At 40.9% G+C, this 7,527-nt stretch overlaps 2 pseudogenes; one reads left to right on the top strand and one right to left on the bottom strand.

Annotated features, from left to right (window-relative positions):
* Positions 1–1,258: 1,258 nt before the first annotated feature.
* Positions 1,259–2,485, bottom strand: LOC141816211 (uncharacterized; annotated as a pseudogene).
* Positions 2,486–4,542: 2,057 nt separating this feature from the next.
* On the top strand, positions 4,543–5,806 carry LOC141816212 (uncharacterized; annotated as a pseudogene).
* Positions 5,807–7,527: the final 1,721 nt, after the last annotated feature.

Consider the following 7,527-nt stretch of genomic DNA (forward strand, 5'->3'; position numbering starts at 1 on the left):
CGCTCCTGTGCAAGGCAGCTTGCTTGCACATCTCCATCATTTCTTGATTGGCATGATATATTCTGGGTAATATACCAATCGTATTACCCCTGTGCTTCTCCTGAAATTTCTTTTCTAAGTATTCCCCAATTAAAGGTGGCATTTTCTTATAGAACTTGCTTGATAGCTCCTCATTCATGAATGCTCTTCCTGTCTTTGCTGCAAGCTCCTTATACATATTCATGTAAGAATTCAAATCTTTAGTGTTGTGACAAACTAACCTTTCCAGGTCAAGATAAGCTTGATTTTGTTCTGCCGTTGATCTAGAGGCGGGATCTTCAAGAGTAAATATTCTTCTTATCTGGGATAGAACATTTTGTGTTTCATCCGCAGCATTGACCAATTTGTCATATTGGTCAGGAAACATCATTCTCCACTGAATGAAGTATTTCTTCTCTGTTTCTCCAAGAAGATTTTCTATGTACTAGACTTTTGTTCGCTTGTCAGTCCAAAATTTTGAATCCACCACATTTGTAGTTATTGATTCCCATCTGGAGATTACATCATTATAAAGGCCTATATTTGTAGGTAATACTAACATCGCACCTGTCTGTTGCTGTGCTGATGGTAGCGTCCATTGTTCTGTATTATAGGCACCTCGGATCTTTCCCAACTTGGCTCCCATGTAAGACATATTTCCATACGGATTGGAAGTAGTTGGTCTTTCAGTAGCCGGAGCATATTGAGGGGGACCCATCATGGAATCCTTCTGGAGGGTTATATGCCGATGATGCTGTAGAAGCCAAGACCCTCTGAACTTGGGTCTCAATCTGGACTGGGTAGTCCATTGGAAGATCTAGCTCAAGGTGAGCTAGTTGAATTTCTTCATCAAACTCCTGTTGAAAATTAGTGTCAACAGAAAAATAAGATTCTGACTCAGATTCATACCCACCACCTTCCGTGGAGAATGGGTTGGTCCATTCTTCTTCATCAGTATCATAAATCGGGTCGTTGTCGTTCAGAAAAGCCAAAGCCACTGTTCCTTCTTCTTCATCACTTTCACTGATCCAGCCATAGCAAGGTTGCCTTTGATGTGTAATCATTTCTGTGTTAACTTGAGGGCTACAGGCTTCATCATCAGATTCATTACCCCACATGGCTTTGTTGCTGGGACATAATCAATATATTTTGGAGGATTATATTTAACCATATAATCGTATTTACCACTTGGAAGTTCCAGAGTGTCCCAGACGTCTTGGTCTTGAGTATCCTAGAGTGGCTAAGAATGGCCTTCTGGTTGATGTGAGAGGGTCAGAATATGCTCCTTGCCGATCCACTTAAGCAATAGCTGATCATATTCATCTGGTTCAGGGGAAGTTATTGTTTCTGCAAGTTGTTCTGGTGGGCATAAAGTATGCACCATTGTAGTCCATTCTGGTGAATTAATTGGCATCTGACTTGTTGAGGGTTGATCTGCTACGGTTGTAGATCCAAACCCGCCAAGTCCTCTTTTCATGTCTGATAGCTCAGGAACCTGCATTAGTGGTGGTGTGACAATCTTTGTAAAGATAATTTGAGCGATTGCTTCACTCCTTTTAAAATAAACAGGTTCAAATGTCAGATTGAAGATTAAAATCTTAATTTCACCCCGATAATTACTGTCTATCACCTCTGTTCCCAATATGGATGCTCCTTTTCCAAGCAACTCCTGATCTTGGAGCGATTCTGCCATAGTAGCCTTCAGGAATGGCCATGGCCAATCCTAGTACCAAGCAAATCCCTGTCACCTGCACCAATTTCAGCATTATGAAGTAATATGAAGGTCATACCCTGCAGCTCCCATAGTAGCTCTTGTTGATATAATTGAGCTTGGGCTTAATTGCTTGAATTCTACTATAGGTAGGACCTCTTCAATTGTAAGGACAGCCAGTATTTCCTGCTCCGGAGAGCATATTTCTTCATCATTAGTGTTTACTTGGAACGGCTGCTGCTCAGGGACTGTTGTATATCCCTCAAATTGCAGGGATACACTCCCATCCAAGAGTGCTCGGGACTGAACTCTTGTGGGAGCCACTGGATTTCTTCTTAGTGTTGGCCTTAAAATCCACCTTTGATTTTGCAATTCTTCGGTGGTAAAATGATTTCCAGGTAGAGCAATAACTCCTCTACTTGCCAAGTAATCTGCAACATATTGAACATTATATGAAAAATTTGTGAAACTAGTATTAGTCAATCTCCCTAGCATCATGCGAGTAATTAGCAGGTTACTAGTGCCTCCCTGCCAGTCATTATACCCGTGGATCTGTATAGACAATTCAAGATGATTAGAGAAATCCTCAACATTAATCATAAGATCAGGTATGACATATGTCATCTGAATTCCTTGAGAAAGATCCATCTCCGTTGTTGCTATAATGGCATGATCTCCTCGCCAACGAGTATCTCGCAGGACAACCAGCGCCATAGTTCTGGCATCTCGCCTATGAAGAGTATAAACTCTTACCATTAAGAGGCCCACATGGATGTGGTGAAAACCAGCTTATCTGAGAGCTCTGTGGCTCTGAGCAGTAACAAATGGAAGGTCCACTTGTCCATCCTCCACACATAGGACATCTTCTTCCGAGTAATGTTGATATACTCGGTGCTGAGTCGGTCTATACCCCGCAGAATAAAGAATTTCTGTTGGTACCATTGTTGCCCTTCTAGATCTAGATATTTCCAGTTGTGCTTTCGGATCTAATTGGCTCTCAATTGTTCTTCTGAAGCGCCGTTGACTTGGGATTATTCTTCTTTGTAGGTTATATAATCGCCGTTGGTTCTGGCGATAATCCCAGATCTGATATTCCGCCGAAGGTACTTGGACTGTTGTAGTAGCAACTGCTGGTGGTCTTGAAGTCATTTCAGCTTTTGTTTCTCTGCTTCAAGAATATCAGAAGGATTTTTATATATTAAAATTGAACCTCTTTTCTTGGGAATAATTGGTTCACTTCCCAAGTTTAATCCAGAAAGCCTTTTAGTTAACTCTTCTATTGACCCTTCAAGTTCCTTAGAAGGAGTTTCTGGAGGCTGCTGTTGTTGCCTCTTCAGTTAGCTGACTTGATTCTGCAAATCCTGTATCAGTTCTCCTTGTGATATAAGCAATGAAATTAAAGTATTATTCTGCTTAATCACTGCTTTTAATAAGTCAAAAGTTGTTGAATAATCGCCTGGTTTAGCGAAACCTTTCGCAGGAGCTTCAATATTATATGTTGTTTTTAAAGCTTTAATGTAATTGCTATTTTCCGACTGTTTAGAGAATTCAGTCATCCACCAATTAAACTCTTAACTTCTTGCAAGATACTTTCCACTTTTTTGACACTATGTCTAAGTTCTTCAATCAATTTTACTGCCTCCTCCTCTACTAAATTTGGCTGTCTTAGAAATTTCTGTGACAAGGTTTCTGACTTCAGTCTTAGTGAAGGGTTTGTTTGACACAAAATCTTCTCAAGATTTCTTACAGAATTTCGTAGCTGAGCTACTTCCTTATGAAGATTTCTATTCTCTTCTTCGAGCAGATAAAAGTGCTTAAGAGATACTTTTGAAAGAAGACACACTTTGTTATGGATTACACCAAGGTTATTGGCTAAGTCTGCTGGCTTAGGTTTCAAGGTATCTGCTAGGTCTATATATTCAAGGTTTTGGGTTCGGAATTTTTTATACCATTCTCTTATAGTCTGCTCAACTCTTTCTGACATAGAGGAATCATTTACTATCAAACTTTATTCTTACGGCTTAGGGACTTGTAAAACTTTCACACTCATCCGACTGGCTAACGACCTCTTCCTGAGGACTTACGTTGCTCTGCGGCCTTTTGCGATCAGTTAACTCATTCGGTCGCTTTATCAAATAAAATTTTTTTTTAGTAAAAATCCTCTTTTAAGGTTTTCAAATGAAGACTGAGACAATATTGAGGAATATCTTCAAGTAAGATCTTAGGGCTTACCGCCTTACGCACTTACTAGCCTTGCGGATCAAGGATGCTTATCGGGTCTCCACCTTCCAATCTTGTGATTCTTTCCTCAAAAATAATTTTAGTCTTTCGAGAAAATACTTATTCATAAATCTTGAGCTTATAAGAATTATGGTATGAATTACCCTTACCTCAACCTTTAATAAAAGGGTTTAGCCCGCCATGGAGCTTAGAACTTAATCCAAGCTCTGATACCAAAATTGGATCGACTCTTCGGGATTTGAATAAGAAATTCAAGACTCTGGTGCGGTGAGCGTGGAAATATTCAAAGAAGAATAATCCCAAGTCAAAGGCGCTTCAGAAGAACAATTGAGAGTCAACTAGATATGGAAGCACAATTGGAAATATCCAGATCTAGAAGGGCAACAATGGTACTAGCAGAAATTCTTTATTCTGTGAGGTATAGACCGACTCAGCACCGAGTATATCAACATTATTGGGAAGAAGATGTCCTATGTGTGGAGGATGGACAAGTGGACCTTCCACTTGTTACTGCTCAGAGCCACAGAGCTCTCAGAGAGGCTGGTTTTCACCACATCCATGTGGGCCTCTTAATGGTAAGAGTTTATACTCATCACGGGCGAGATGTCGGAACTATGGCACTGGTTGTCCTGCGAAATACTCGTTGGCGAGGAGATCGTGCCATTATAGCAACAACGGAGATAGATCTTTCTCGAGGAACCCAGATGATATATGTCATACCTGATCTTATGATTAATGTTGATGATTTCTCTAATCATCTTGAATTGTCTATACGGACCCACGGGTATAATGACTGATAGGGAAGCACTAGTAACCTGCTAATTACTCGCATGATGCTAGGGAGATTGACTAATACTAGTTTCACAAATTTTTCATATAATGTTCAACATATTGCAGATTACCTGGCAAGTAGAGGAGTTATTGCTCTACCTGGAAATCGTTTTACCACCGAAGAATTGGAAAATCAAAGGTGGATTTTAAGGCCAACACTAAGAAGATATCTAGTGGCCCCCACAAGAGTTCAGTCCCAAGCACTTTGGATGGGAGTGTATCCCTGCAATTTGAGGGATATATAGTAGTCCCTGAGCAGCAGCCGTTCCAAGTAAACACTAATGATGAAGAAATATGCTCTCCGGAGCAAGAAATACTGACTGTCCTTATGATTGAAGAGGTCCTACCTATATAGAATTCAAGCGATTAAGCCCAAGTTCAATCATACCAACAAGAGCTACTAGGGGAGCTGCAGGGTATGACCTTCATATTACTGCTAATGCTAAAATTGGTGCAGGTGATAGGGACTTGCTTGGTACAGGATTGGCTGTGGCCATTCCTGAAGGCTACTATGGTAGAATCGCTCCAAGGTTAGGAGTTGCTTGGAAAAGGGGCATCCCTATTGGAGCAGGGGTGATAGACAGTGATTATTGGGGTGAAATTAAGATTTTACTCTTTAATCTGACATTTGAACAAGTTTATTTTAAAAGGGGCGAAGCAATCGCTCAATTTATCTTTACAAAGATTGCCACACCACCACTAATGTAGGTTCCTGAGCTATCAGACACGAAAAGAGGACTTGGCGGGTTTGGATCTACAACAGTAGTAGATCAACCCTCAACAAGTCAAACGCCAATTAATTCACCAGAATGGACTACAGTGGTGCATACTTTATGCCCACCTGAACAACTTGTAGAAACAATAACTTCCCCTGAACCAGATCAGTATAATCAGCTATTGCTTAAGTGGATCAGCAAGGAGCATCTTCTGACCCTCTCACATCAACCAGAAGGCCACTCTGAGCCACTCCAGGATACTCAAGACCAAGACGTCTGGACACTCTGAGACTTCCAAGTGGTAAATACGATTATATGGTTAAATATAATCCTCCAAAATATATTGATTATGTCCCAGCAACAAAGCCATGCTGGGGTAATGAATCCAATTACGAAGCCTGTAACCCTCAAGCTAACCTAGAAATGATTACACATTTTAAAGGCAACCTTGCTATGGCTGAATCAGTGAAAGTGATGAAGAAGAAGGAACGGTGGCTTTGTCTTTTCTGAACGACAGCGACCCGATTTATGATACTGATGAAGAAGAATGGACCAACCCATTCTGCATGGAAGGTGGTGGGTATGAGTCTGGATCAGATTCTTATTTCTCGGTTGACACTAATTTTCAACAGGAATTTGATGAGGAAATTCAACTAGCTCACCTTGAGCTAGATCTTCCAATGGACTACCCAGTCCAGATTGAGACCCAAATTCAGAGGGTCTTGGCTTCTACAGCATCATCGGCATATAACCCTCCAGAAGATTCCATGATGGGTCCCCCCCAATATGCTCCGGCTACAAAAAGACTAACTACTTCTAATCCGTATGAGAATATCTCTTACATGGGAGCCAAGTTGGGAAAGATCTGAAGTGCCTATAACACAGAACAATGGGTGCTACCATCAGCACAGCAACAGATAGGTGTGATGTTAGTATTACCTACAAATATAGGCCTTTATAATAATGTAATCTCCAGATAGGAATCAATAACTACAAATGTGGTGGATTCAAAAATTTGGGCTGATAAGCGAACAAAAGTTCAGTACATAGAAAATCTTCTAGGAGAAAGAGAAGAAATATTTCATTCAGCGAAGAATGATGCTTCTTGACCAATATGATAAACTGGTCAATGCTGCGGATGAAACACAAAATGTTCTGTCCGGATTAGAAGAATATTTACTCTTGAAGATCCCGTCTCTGGATCAACGAAGGTGGGGCAACCCCAGTGCACAAAGCTCCCGCCATGCTGGGTCCGGGGGAAAGATCCATTGTACGCAACCTTACCTTGCCTTTGGCAAGAGGCTGTTTCCAGGATTTGAACCCGTGACCTCTAAGTCACATGGCAATAACCCGTGACCTCTGGATCAACGGTAGAACAAAATCAAGCTTATCTCGACCTGGAAAGGTTAGTTTGTCACAACACTAAAGATTTGAATTCTTACATGAATATGTAAAAAGAGCTTGCAGTAAAGACAGGAATAGCATTCATGAATGAGGAGCTATCAAGCAAGTTCTATAAAAAGATGCCGCCTTTGATTGGGGAATACTTAGAAAAGAAATTCCAGGAGACGCACAGGGGTAATACGATTGGTATATTACCCAGAGTATATCATGCCAATCAAGAGATGATGGAGATGTGCAAGCAAGCTGCCTTACACAGGAGCGCAAAGGATTTCCAATTTTGCTCCTAGATGCCACTAACTGGTATGATGAATAACCCAGAAAGAAGAATATTTGGGCTCAGAATGCCCAAACGTATAAGGGGAAACCACATAAAACCCATGTCAGAGTCATCAAGAAGAAATATCAGAACGACCGAACACGAGTAAGAAAATGTAAGTGTTTTATATGTGGTGAAGAAGGACATTTTGCCCGAGAATGCAGGAACAAAATCGGAAACAAGGAGCACATAGCCATGCTTGAAGAACTCGAGCTTCCTGAAGAGTTCGATGTTGTTTCCATTGATCCTGAAGAAAGTGATTCAGATGCTATTTGCAGCGTTTCCGAAGG

The sequence above is a fragment of the Curcuma longa genome, unplaced genomic scaffold (assembly GCF_044706935.1).
Source record: "Curcuma longa cultivar G26 ecotype Majalengka, Jawa Barat unplaced genomic scaffold, ITB_CL_G26_1.1 contig_15108, whole genome shotgun sequence".
NCBI lineage: Eukaryota > Viridiplantae > Streptophyta > Magnoliopsida > Zingiberales > Zingiberaceae > Curcuma > Curcuma longa.